Below are 14083 nucleotides of genomic sequence, written 5' to 3'. Positions count from 1 at the left end.
TTTCATATGCTTGAGGTGGCGAAATGATTTAACCAAGCAGTGCCAGTCACTTTTTCAGAATAAAAACAAAGCACACAAACTAAATACTTCTAATTGACCACACATGCTGTATTGGTTTCATAACCACCTCTGGCCAGCTCCATGGCAACAACCGAAGAAACCCTAATGCTATTTATTGTGTTGGGATGCCTACAGTTGTATACTCTGCAGTTCTGATTTCTTCCCTCCCTCTTCTTAATCCACCCGAGCCAAACAATATTCAATACTGAGCAAGCTGGCAACGTCTTTCTGAAAACAGGTAATGAAAGGACTATTTCAGATCACAGCTCCACACACATCTGGACCATGCAAAAGTTTGTATATAACAGATGTATACATGTGTCTCTTGCTCATCTACCTTGTTTACTAGATGTATTCTAAATGGATTAACATGAATTCATACAGACAGATCTACAAAAATCTATGCAGAGGTTAGCAAATGTGTTGTTGTTGTGTACCTTCAATATGTTTCACATCAAGGTTAGCAAATGTGTTGTTGTTGTGTACCTTCAATTTGTTTCCAACTTACGGTGATTCTAGGGTTTTTTTGGGGGGGGTTAAGATTTGTTCAAAGGTGATTTCCTCAGAGGCTGAGAGTGTGTGACTTACCCAAGATCTTCCAGTGGGTTTTCCAAGGCCAAGGAGGGGTTCAAACCTTAGAAATATTAACTCTTTTTTAAATTACCATTTGTTCTAAATACCCTTCCCCCCCAGCAACTTACTTTAAGTAAGACTATCATCCATGGAACTTTTTAAAAAATCAGATCATGAAACAATGAATAGAGCCTAACTGTTTTTAGTGAGACTGGGGACAAAGCCCAGCACAAAAGCTGTGTACAGTGGGCCCTTGCTATTTGCTGGGGTTTTGTTGCAGAAACCTCCGTGGATGCTCAAGTCCCATTAAATACAATGGCATAGTAAAATGGTGTCCCTTATATAAAATGTCAAATCCATGGATAAAGAATCCATGGATACAGAGATCCAACTGTATATAAAGAGGAGCAGTCTTATCACTGTAGGTCTGGCCCAGCAAAAAGTAGACGGGTGATATGAGGCAGTTGATTTTCAGTGACATGAAGGACAGCAAATTATTATTTATTGATGTGGTGTTGGCTATTTAGCTGCACAGGAGGCTATCCCATAGAAAATGGAAAGGCTACATTTCAACTGAAAAGGTTGGGGGAGAGGTATTGTCAAAGCCTTCATAGAAAAAGGGCAGAATGAGAGGTAGCATCAAGTAGAACAGAGTTGAAACTGGGAAATGCACAGTCCTCCCCACTATTGTTAAGTCTGTAACTCCTGTAATTTCTTATCACTGACTAGCTGTGCTGGGATTCTGGCTAGCCTTGCTGAGATTTGCAGTCTCATAACATTTGGAGGGTAATACAATTCTCAAGCTAAAATTAATGTTTTAGAAGTGAGAAACCTGTTAAATAGCAGGGAAGAATGGATGGAGCTATTTGAAAATGGGATATTAACAGCAGTCTTAGACAAGTCTACTCAGATGTAAGTCCCACTGATTCAATGAGGCCCATTCTCAGTCTGTATATATGTCACAGCCTGTACGTGCATTTACAAGTCCACTTGCACACACTCAGATTTCTTCTGACAAGACATTTTAAGACTGCACTACATACTGGGCATCAGCTCAAAAAAGCTTTAAATAATCCATGTATATCTCCCCCCCCCAAATCAGTACAGTTGAAGTGTAGGGTTTTAAATAAATTCTTTTCAGCCATTTTGGCTGAACTGCATTGAGGAATTTAAGTTAAAATTGGCCAGCTAGCCAAATGCCTTTACTATTCCCAAAGCTGAATTCACCTAAAGAGCTTGGAAGAGAAAGGAGCTAAACAATGGCAGAAAATCCATTTCAACACTAGATAATTTACTATTTGCCTGGTGAGTAGTGCCAGCCTATGCATGTTTACACCAAAGTAAACTCCACTGTGTTCAGTGGGGCTTATTCTCAGGTAAGTATGGCTAGGACTGCAAATTAATTCTGAAAACACAGAAGCGCTAGCAAAAAGTTCTAGTTTACTTCACTTGGGCCAGAAAGAACTCGGCATAACGAATTGATAAAACCCGGTGTTTGCTATCTTCTACCCAAAGGGACAAAGTCCAATGGAGGTTCTTTGTCCTTCTCCCCAGAACAAAAAGAAAGTCATTACCTGGATTGCCTAAGATTGAAATAAGTTATTTTTGGACAACTTCCAGACAGCAAGGCCAATGGACAACCCAGCTAGGGGACTCCTGCAGTTGTTGTCCAGGAAAAAAAACCCTCAAGTTTTTTTTCCAAGCTCTATGAATTGGTAGTTCTTGGCCAGAAATCAGGGAACTTGACCACAACACAGCCAGAAAGAGGGTCTTGCAATTCTCACAAGCAGACAAGATCAACTGCCTGTCATCTTTCATCTCCCAAATAAATAATGTACAGAGTAGACCCTGCCACAGACATCCATATTTACCTTCAAGGTTCTTGGGCTCATGATCCAGTGTCCGGGTTTTACAACGCAGAAACTCGCCAGTCCCATCTATCCAGATGTACATAGCTTGCACCTTGTCTCCCTGAGGCAGCTTCATGTACATGTGTTTTATAGCCTTGCTCAAGTGGGAACTTGCAGAGGTGGCCATGGCTGCAGAAGTCCTCCTCAAGACCTGCAATGAGCAAGAGGGGAGAGGGCAGGAAATGTACATGAAAATTTCCAAAGGGACTCTTGCCAAAGGTAATCAGATACTTCCACAGATGAGATTTAGGTACAGATTCTGTTGACCTGATTTAGCAAGAAACTCTTTAGACCTTATTAGAGTCCATGAGCAAATTCTGCAGCTGCTCCAAATCATCCTGGTACTTCTGAAAGCCACGGAGGGCTGAAATATTAGCCCCCTACTATACAGCTGGACTATTAAATGGGTCATATGTTGAAAGTGGGCCACTCAAGCTCTGGGCTTCCAGCCTGAGCACATTTACATACCTTTGATGGTTGATATACATTTGATTAAAACGCCAGCTGATTACATGAGTACTGTAATATGGTTGGGTCAATTGATCTTAAGTCACTGCATCTGATGATACAACAAAGATTTTCTAGCTAAGCAATGATGCCATTAAAGATGAGAAGCTGGACAGTTTGTCTTAACTCCTGTTGTTAGTCTTGACTACAACAGTGCCACTGAATCAACTGGATTTACCTGTGTTCACTCAACATTCAAAAATTGATTCAATGGATCTAGTCTAATAGGAAACTAACTAATAGATAACAAACACTAGTATCCAATTATCTAAACCAGAGTATATGTACACAATGGAGATACCATCCTAAACATATTCAAGGGCAACACTGTTGGCCAAGCCACAAAATACAACAAAACCCACAAGCAGCAATACGAACTCCAGGGTCTAAAATGCATTATGCAAGCTTTCAAAACTTCACTGGCTTCTTCATCACACAAAGATGATTAAAATTATACAGGAGGAAAAAGATGATGATGTTAAGAGTCACAGGCCTACATTCTGTCTAAAATGTTACTCTGTTGTTAGTTAAGGTGATTTTGAGGAATTTCAATGAAGGCAGAAGCAAACACTTTGATCTGTATTAGGGTTTTAGACCATTTATAGTATTATTTCACCTCATCAATAAAACCTAAAAATAAGACAAAGTTCTGGATTAAAAAGTTCAAAAAAGCAAACAATCTAACACCGTCAAAGCCTGCATAAATGGGAACGTTTTCATTTCCTTCCTAAAGGGTCAGGAGAGACAAAAAATCATGTATGCCTCAATTGGAATGATTTCCAGAGGGTCATAGAAACTATAATGAATAAGGCTCTGAGCAACCTTCAAGCTAACATCCCTGTCTCAACCTAAAATCCTTTGAGACAGTGACAACAAGTTTCCTCTTTATAATAAAAGCTGTTTCTCTACATTCCATGACACTTCCAATTTGACCAAGAAAGAAAACCCAGTTGGGGCTGTGAAGACAGGATGGCAGGTCTCATTCCTAATGCCTGAGATCATGAGGAATAGGCTTAAATCTCCACCCCACCTAAATGGGAGACTGCTTTATTAACTGGGGAAAGGGGAAGAAGAATGCTCTACTTGGGTACAATGTTGGAGGATACTGCAGATATGCCCTCCAAGATCATAGCAGAAGCTGGTGTTCCTTTTGCACACACTTGCATTTCACCATTCCTGGGCATTTTACTACTATCCAATAAGCACTCTTTCAAATCATGCTTGGAAAAATAACAGTAACTCATTTTACTAGCAAAAATATACTAGGGTAGGATAGTCTTAAGTCTTGATCTTAAAAGATCAACTTAAGATCTTTTAACTTCATTGGGAAACATGTGCAAACTCTCAATACTTATAAGAGAAAAGCCTAGCGAGGCAACACACAGGGTAACTATAGTAACAAAACCATGTAGCAGTGAATGCATGTTTGTATGAGTGTTGCTTAGCATATGGACCTCATCAGCACCCGCCTTGATTCCTCTTGTGACTGGAGTTCCCAGATGATCCAGTTCAGTTGTTCATATTCAAACCAAATTCAACTCTGCACTGTAAACTGGCAGTGCTGCTCATGCTATTTTTAGCATCTTCGAATCCAATCAAAGAATGTGTTGTTCTCATACCTGTAACATGATATACTCGGCAGTGGAAAAATGATACCTATTGTATAAAGAAGTCGTTTTCAGAGAGGCTCACTGTGAAATGTTTTCGTGTTCTAAACTGTAATTAGAGTGTTTGCGGGATATTTTCCATTGTACCAAATTTACAGAGACAGAAAATTCACATGGAAGAAAAAGTTTGCTCCCTAGTGTTCAGTGGCCCTTTTATCACTCCCAAGCCAAGACCATAAGTGTGACATTTTCCTATCTGGAATTGTACAGCACTCTTTAAGCAGGAGAGAATGCATTTGCCAAGCCTACAAAGAAAAGAAAAAAGCAAGCAGCCATAGAGAGCCTCTAAAAGATTTAGAAACATCCTAGCAGAGGAGTGTGACTCCCTTTTAAAAAGATCCAGCATTCAAATGTAGCTTATACAACACCTCCCAAAAGATCTCTATACTCTAGAAAATGGAATAATTGTTCATTTTTGGTAATTAAAAAATTCACCATGAAACGCTAGAAACTTAATGGTCCTCCAAAAACATACATTTTGAAATCCTGTTTTGGGTACTGACAGTGTGAAAGTGTGTATCAAGCATGGCAATGTTTGACACCACCTTGAATGTTTCCTAGGATTGCAATTGTATAATACACTGAATAATTCTGTACTGCTTTTTTTTTTTGGGTCTCCATTCACCTAACTTGCCCTTAATGTTGTCTCTTATAAAGCAAAAAGAAAGAGCCTTCCAGCACCTTAAAAAGACTGATTAATTATGGCATTACCTTTTGTTGACTAGAGATGTATGCTGTCACAACATGTGTTTGCAACTGCTGTGATTAGTGCTTTTATTTTTAATTGCACTGTGCCAAGTTTTTGTAGTTACACTTTAAAATGTAAAAATATAAATGCAACCAGGATGTTTTATCATTCAGATATAGTCAAACAAGAACAGAATGATTTTGCCACCCCTCTCCAACAATGTAATTTGGCACTCAAGCTACTAAAATTGTTATTGCGGCAATAGCACTCATACATGCAAAGCTGTGTAGTCCTCTGAGTTATGCTGAACCTTTTGTGAGGCAGAAAGAATCAAGTATAGTGGGCACATATGCATGCAGTGCTATTGGCATAATTTAATAACTGACTCATCAAGTCCACATTAAAGAAACAAAAACATGAATCCTCACTGACTAGTGGTTATAATAATGAAGGCAGACTTGTATGTATTGCCCATTATCCTTAGATGAAAATGAATTTTCAGCTATGTATGTCCTTCTATCTTTTTGTTTTCTAACTTTTAATTATATGGCATTAATACGGGCAACAATTATCCACAGATACAAAACTGCGAATGAATGTTGTCAGTTTTTCATTGGTCCCTAACAGTGAGATTTCCACGGAGGTCTGGATCATCCAAACCCCTTTCCTCAAATTTTGGATTGTTCATTTTACTTTACATACACCAAATGAAAGGTCGACTAACCGATTTCCATGGAGTGATAACATTCTAGTGCCACTTTTCCCTTCTCCCAAGTAACAAGTCCTGCATATTTGCTGACTAATACACAGACAGACGCTATATATTACGTGTAGTGATCACTATTCTTTTCAATCAGAGACAGCTGGACTCTTTAGGAAACATTTGTTTCCTGGCTTCTCCATCTTAATGGACCATTTCACATGAGAAGTAAAACCTGTGTACACTAGAGGACAGTTGGAGCCAATAACAGCTGCTCATTGATACAGGTGGTTGTCACAACCACACTGTCCATGCTCAGGTGCACCCTTTACAACAGCTTCAAAAATAATGACATGCAACATGAGCTGGGTGTAATACAAAGATTATCCTACTATACAGATGCAGTGGTTTACCTGCACATTTTAAAAATGTGTGAAACAGTGTGCATGAATGCACATAAGAACATACACACCCCTCCCATAACACTCCCACTGTTTTTATCCCTTTAACTTATTATAGTTAAACCCATATCCTCAAAAGGCAGTCTGGTCAGGTCCCTGAAAAGAGTTTCTATAGCCTATCCACTCTCTCCAACCAGCAGTTTCATTCCCAAATCTAGGTCCACCTTTGAAAGAAAGGGGTGTCATTCTCTTCCCTCCCCCCTCTTTTTTGTTGTGATGAATGATGAAATGTGATCCTTGCTGCCTTTTCCTCTCTGGCCCAGATCATTCCCCAAAGCCATTAGGAGAAAAATATTCCCATCTAACTCCCAAGCTATTTGCACTCTTTGTTTTTTATGGATCCTTCTTGCTCTGAAAAGCAACCAGATTCAATAGGGCTGTGCCTTCAAAAACAAGAGACTGACAAGGCAGGACAGAAAGGACAAGGCTAGAGAAACCTGTGTTTCTGAAAAGGCATCCTCTCTCAATAGATACATTTGTTTGCATGTGCCTTCAAGTTGCCTGTAGAGTTAAGGGGACCCCATGAATTTCATAGGGTTTTCTTAGGCAAGGAATAGTCAGAGGTGGTTTTGCCATCTCCTTCATCTGAAATTTTGCCTACAGCACTTGGTATTCATTAGTAGTTTCTCATCCAAGTACTAACCAGGGCTAACCATGCTTAACTTCCAAGACCAGAGTGGACCTGGTTCCTTTAGAGTATTTAGGCAGGTAAACAATACATACATACACAGAGCAAAAAGAGAGTCACACAGTTCCTATTTTGCATCCAGAAGAAACCCAGAGCCTTCTTTCACTGATTTGGTCACAGAGAATTGGAAATTAGGAGAGCCAATGCAGGGCAATCAGATGTCCTCACTGCAAAGGAGGACAAGACAGCACAAAATGGAGGACATTCAAGAAAAATGTAAGACATTGCCAAACAAAAGCTAAAAAAACCTCATATAAACTCATGCTTCTCAGTCATGTTTGAAATGGAGGGCATTTTGGAATTCCTCCTGGACAGAGGGCTGAAATGTAGGACCCTCAGCCAGTGTGTTGTAGTGGTTGGAGCATTGGACACTGGGAGACCAGGGTTCAAATCCCTGCTCAGCCATGGAAACCACTGAAGTGACTTTGAGCAAGTCACTCTCTCTCAGCCTCTGAGGATGGCCACGGCAAACCCCCTTTGAAGAAACCTGCCAAGAAAACCCCGTGATAGGGTCACCATAATAAGTCCAGGGTGTCCAAGCATGCTCCTTTTCCAAGACATGCCCTCCATTTCAACCTCCAGTCCAGGAGGAATTCCATCATGTCCTCTCTGTTGGGCATGACTAAAAAGCATGAATTTTCTATGAGTGTTCTTCTGTTTGGTCATGTCCTCAATTTACCCCTCAGAGGTCCTCTGTTTAACAGTGCTTTGTCCTCCTTGGCAGCAATTACACCTGGTCCCTTGGAGCTTGATGGAGTCTCCTTCTTTGGAGGTTTTTACACAGAGGCTGGATGGCCATCAGTCACAAGGAGTGCTTTGTGTGTTCCTGCAAGGCAGAATGAGGTTCGACTGGATGGTCCTTGGGGGTCTCTTCCAACTCTAGGGTTCTGTAAATCAGAAATGCTTTGTTGGGAAACCACACACACAACTGGACATTAAAAGCAATCAAAATTCAACAATCTCCCTTTAATGAGTGTATCTCAGGAGAAGATGGAAGAGGAAGAATTACAACATGATTTAGAAATAGTTAGCTGCATCCTGGGAGTGTCACTGTATTATTTTAAAGTGTGTGGTTTTTAAGTGCTTTTATCTTTTTAAATTGTATTCTATTTTTAAACAAATGATCTGTTTTAATATTATAACAGCTTAATTCCATTTTAATTATTTTATCACTTTTGTAAGTTTTTAATTGCACTGTGCTCTCTTAGACTGTAAGACACTTTGAGTCCTAATTTTGGGGGGGAAAGCAGAGTACAAACAGATATAATAATAATAATTTTAGACTGTAAGCCCCTTTGAGTCCTAATTCTGGGGGGAACGTAGGGTACAAATAAATATAATAGTGATGATGATGATGATGACAATAATAGTAATACTTTTAGACTGTAAGCCACTTTCAGTCCCAATTTTGGGGAAAGCTGGGGTACAAATAAATATAATACTCAAAATAATAATAATTTTACAGACTGTAAGCCACTTTGGGTCCCTATTTTGGGGGAAAAGCAAGGTACAAATAAATATAATAAAAACAAAAAAAATAGTTTTAGGCTGAAAGCTACCTTTGAGTCCCAATTTTGGGGGAAAGTGGGGTACAATTAATAATAATAATAATAATAATAATAATAATTTTAGACCCAATTCTGGGGGAGAAAGTGGAGAACAAATAAACAAAACAATAGTGATGATATTGATAATAATGATGATGATAATTTTAGTCTGAAAACCACTTTGAGTCCCAATTTTGGGAAAAGCTGGGGCACAAATAAATATAATACTAACAATAGTAATAATTTCATAGACTGTAAGCCACGTTGGATCCCAATTTTGAGATAAAGTGGGGTACAAACAACAGGGATCATAATAATAATTTTAGACAGTAAGCTGCTTGGAGTCCCAATTGGGAGGGGGAGGCTAAGTACAAACAAATATAATAAATTATTATTATTATTATTATTATTATTATTATCATTATCATTATTATTATTATTATTATTTGTACCCCTCTTCCCCCCTAAAAAACTGGGACTCGAAGCGGCTTGCAATCTGAAAGCACAGTGCAACTAAAAAGCCACAGAAGCAGCCCTTGAAATGGAACTGAGCCATGCTTCTTCCTCCATTGCTCCTGTTCCTTCTCCATCCCATTCCTCTCCCAAAACGCAGAGCCTAGGGCTGCTGCTGCTGCCGCCTTTTGTTCCACCAAAGTGGCCAGACTGACCCAGCCATGGCCAGTTTCCCAAGGTCTGAGCCCACAAGGGGGCACCACCCAGGATCCCCTCCCCACTTTCCCATCCCTTTCTTAGCATCCCCCCCACCCCATGAGCCCCCCTTTGTTTTGGGTACCTTGGTGGGAGGGAAAGATGGCTCAGGAGGAGAAAGAGAGATGCAGTGATGTAGAGGTTCAGTCCTTGGCTGGCTGGCTCACTCCATGCTCAGCTCTGGCTGCTCAAGGCTACCGGCTGCCCCTTTTATAGGGCTGCCCAGTGCCAGCCCCCCCCCTCCCTGAGCCCTGATTGGCCACTTCCAGGAGGAGAAAGAGGGAGGGGGGAGCGAGCATGGCTTCTGTTCATTGGGTGGCAGAGGGACAAAGGGGAGGGAAAGAGGGGGAGTGGGCAGTGACCATTGGCAGGAGAGCCAAGGGGAGCGAAAGAAGGGGCTCCTCTCTTCAACCTGGGGCTCATTCCCTCATACAATAACAGTAACAACACACACAGGGTGACCAGACACCCTCCTTTTCCAGTCCTCCATTTCAACGCCTTCTGATTCCCAAATGGTCCTCCATTTTGAGCTTGGCTAAGCAGCATGGATGTTTGCATTTACATTAGTGTTGTTAGCTTTTGTTTGGTCATGTCCTCCTGGAAGGTCCTCCATATTGTGGTACCTGGTCCTTTGTGGGGACGTGTGGTTCCTCTAACATGGGGGAGCCCCTTTTAGGCATGCATATACAATATTATGTACAACAGCAGCAACAACACAGGTTGACCAGACGTCCTCCTTTTACAGGACCAGTCCTCCATTTCAACACCTTCTGCCCAGGAGGAATCCCCAAAGGTCCTCCATTTTGAGCAGGACTAAGAAGCATTAATGTGTGCATTGAACTTTTGTTTGGTCATGTTCCTACATTATCCCACCCCTCCCCCTTGGGGGGTGTCACAGAATCGTAGAGTTGGAAGAGATCCCAAGGGTCATCCAGTCCAACCCCATTCTGCCATGCAGGAACTCTCCATCAAAGCATCCCCATTGACAGATGGCCATCCAGCCTCTGCTTAGACACATGCATGTACAACAACAACAACACACCCCTCATAGACACACACCTCGCAAGGCCCTTTTCAGGAATGAGGCTCCTTTTGTTGTCTGAGTTGTCTGAGAGAAAGAAAAGCCTTTGGGGTTTTGAGTAAACATGGCTGGGGGCGCTGTGAGAATGAAGAACATGAAGAACATGGTGATGAAGAAGAAGAAAAGGGGTAGCTCTCAGTCTTGCAATGAGAAGGAAAGCCCTGTAAAGCATTTGTGTGTCCCTTTCCCTCAGTCAGGGGTGACCACCAGATGTTTGAACCCCGAAGGAGGACCAAGCACCCCAAGAATGGAGGACGTGACCAAACACAATGCTCAAAACACTCCTATATACAGAAATAGAGAAGCCATGCTTCTTAGCCAGGCTTTTGGGCAGAAAGGCTAGAATGGAGGACGTGTCCTGGAAAAGGAGGACAAAGGCTGAGCAGCTAGGCTGCATCCGCACTGGAGAAATAACCCGGTTTGGCACCGCTTTAACTCTTTGTCTGGCTCAAGGCTACACACAACAAACTCCAACTCCCAGAATTCCATAGCCTTGAGCCAGACACAGAGTTAAAGCGGTGCCAAACCGGGTTATCTCTCCAGTGCGGATGCAACCACAGCCTTTACTGTGTTATATGAGAGGAAAGGTCTTTCCTTCAAAGAAACTGTGGATGTAAAATGAATATGAACGAAAGTTTCGTGTTTCTTCAAGAGCAAGGCTGGGGCTGTTCCCTTCCTCCCGCCCTTTTCTTCCAGAGTTCCTGGAAAGTAAGGACAGGAACTGCTCTGGCCTCTTTACTAGGTGTTTACACCAAGGAGCTGTCAGTGCTTGTGGGGGAGTCAGCCAGAACCAACTTCGCCTTGTTGGTGGTGGTGTACTAGGACTCTGGAAACCAGGGTCCAAGGCCCAGCTCAGGCCAAAATAAAAACACACAAAAAAAACCCCCCACTGGGTGACCTTGGGCAAGTCACACTGTCTCAGCCTCAGGGGAAGGCGGTGGCAAACCCCACCCCTCTGAAGAACCAGTCTTGCCAATTGGGTGCCTTCAAGTTGGATGGCAGCCCCAAGGTGAACCCCATCGTGGGGTTTTCTTGGCAAGATTAGTTCAGAGGAGGTTCGCCATTGCCTTCCCCTGAGGCTGAGAGAGTGTGACTTATATTTCAGAGGAAGGAGCTGGCTGAACCACTTCTGATGATTCTTTGCCTAAAAAATTCATGGGGTCTCCATACTTGGAGACACAGGCACGCATCTGGTCAGTGGAGTTGTCACTCCGCTCAATGGCTCACCCGCATGTGCCCTTCCCTCCAAAACTAAAGCAAATGTTCATGCAATTTCAACATGGCAAATGTACCTGCATGACGTAGCAGTCCGAGTGTCGGACTACAGCTCTGGAGACCAAGGTTCGATTCCCAGCTCAGCCATGGAAGCTCTTGGGCATGTCACACTCTCTCAGTCTCAGAGGACGGCAATACCAAACCTTGGCACAAATCTTCCCAAGAAAACCCCATTATAGGGTCACCATAAGTTGGAAACCACTCGAAGGCATACAACACACAAACGGGTTTCCAGAGGAGGAAGCAAAAGTCCCTTCCTTAGCTTGTTTCCCAAGTGACACTGTTTTTTAGTAGCTGGTTGGCTGAGGTTTGGTGTTTTGTATATTTAATAGATGTATATCTAAGGCTGGCCCTAATGTTAGGCAGAGTGAGGCAACCATAGCAATAGCAAGTAGTACATTTCTATACCGCTCATCAGTGCACTTGAGTCCTTAGACAGCAAAGTGTCATTGATCTTTAGTTTTTTGTGGGTTTTTCGGGTTATGTGGCCATGTTCTAGAAGAGTTTATTCCTGATGTTTCACCCACAGATGCTGGTGAAACATGAGGAATAAACTCTTCTAGAACATGGCCACATAACCCGAAAAACCCACAAAAAATATATAGATGCCGGCCATGAAAGCCTTCAACTTCACATTGTCCTCGATCTGTTTTTACACTGCCCTAGATGACTATGCCTCAGAGAGGAGGCCATGCATTTCACAGCATGGGCAGTTCCAAAGATTTGGGGCCACCACTGAAAAGGCTTTTTGACATTACTGTAGTAGTAACTTCCCCTCCTCTTTGCTTTGTTATTTTCAGGACAGCCAGGTTGCCACAAGACATTTTCCTGCCTGCAGTTCCAAATTGTCTTGCATGGCGTGTTTAGCCCACATCTAAAAAGATTGCAATCCGACCCCTAAGTATAAGTGAATGAGACAAGGAGATGTTTGAGATGTTTTTTTTCTTGTGTGTGTATGTGCCTAGTCAACTTAAGGTGACCCCATGGATTTTTCATAGGGTTTTCTAAGGCAAGGAATACTCAGAGGGTTAATGAAAAGGCCAGGATTAGCCATGGCTGCAGACATTTACAGCCATCTGTTCGGGGAATAATGAAAAAGTGGAACTTTGTGTCTGTTTGTATGTGTGAAACAGTTTCCCTTTAACAGAAAGAAGGTTCTTTTTTTACCAACAAGGAAGCCAAGAGTGCATTTTGCATTTCCCCGACCTGTAATTGAAATATATAATCTATACTGGAAATGAACTTTAGAAATATCACTTTCACTTCTTATTTTGACTTGTTATCTTGATTCACAAGCAGGGTACTGAATACTAAACTTTTATTTCTTAAAGGCTTTATATAAATCTGATTGTGAAGGAAAAGGAGACAATGGTCCCTTAATGCTATAATTCTTGCAACAGCAGTGTACTCATTGAACAAATGTGAAAACAGGGAGCTTGTAGACACACAGTGTTTAAAGACATATTTTAATAAATGAACAGCCTAAACACACATACATATATACATCTGTCGTGAGTAATTTTGGGGTAAGGTGACTAAGGGGTCAGGAGTGATTGCTGAGAAACCACAACATAAATTCAGACAGCCTAATACACTCAAGATTGTTAAAGGAAAACTGTCTTATATTAAGTAAATAAACTGACCTGTTATTCTCCTTGTTGTGTGCCTTCATGTCATTTCCAACTTATGGCAGCCCTAAGGCCTCTCATGGGTTTTTCTAGGCAAGATTTGTTCAGAGGAGGTTTGCCACTGCCTTCCACTGAGGCTGAGAGAGTGTGACTTGTCCAAGGTCACCCAGTGGGTTTCATGGCTGAGCTGGGAATCGAATCCTGGTCTCCAGAGTCCTAGTCCAACCCTCAAACCACTACACCAGGCTGGCTCTCACTGGTCTATCTAATCCAGCCTTACATCTTGCAGCCTCTACCTAGACTAGAGCAGAGTAAGAAACCTTTGGCCCTCCAGATGTTCTTTAAACTACCACTCCCAGAATTCCCTGCCATTGTGCATGCTGGCTGGGACTTCTGGGAACTCAAATTCAATACATTTGGCAGGTCACACGGTCAGATACACCTCTGCAAGAATTTCAAACTGTAACCTTGGTCAGCCCTACTTGAAGAATATAGCTAGGACCCTCTGCATGGAAAATGTCCTCCACTACTCAGTTATGGCTTTTTCCTAAAGTTACTTTTGCATTGTTTTGTTTATCATGGAGCAATTG

At 41.9% G+C, this 14083-nt stretch overlaps 1 long non-coding RNA gene across 1 annotated transcript; it reads right to left on the bottom strand.

The window, feature by feature from the left end:
* Positions 1-2504: 2504 nt before the first annotated feature.
* On the bottom strand, positions 2505-9731 carry LOC121927741. The gene is made up of 2 exons (XR_006103318.1): positions 9595-9731; positions 2505-2694 (listed from the first exon to the last, which is right to left on the bottom strand). It is a non-coding gene; the product is annotated as an uncharacterized LOC121927741 (long non-coding RNA).
* Positions 9732-14083: the final 4352 nt, after the last annotated feature.

Source organism: Sceloporus undulatus, chromosome 4 (genome assembly GCF_019175285.1).
Source record: "Sceloporus undulatus isolate JIND9_A2432 ecotype Alabama chromosome 4, SceUnd_v1.1, whole genome shotgun sequence".
NCBI lineage: Eukaryota > Metazoa > Chordata > Lepidosauria > Squamata > Phrynosomatidae > Sceloporus > Sceloporus undulatus.
This window is presented reverse-complemented; position numbering and strand designations above follow the sequence as displayed.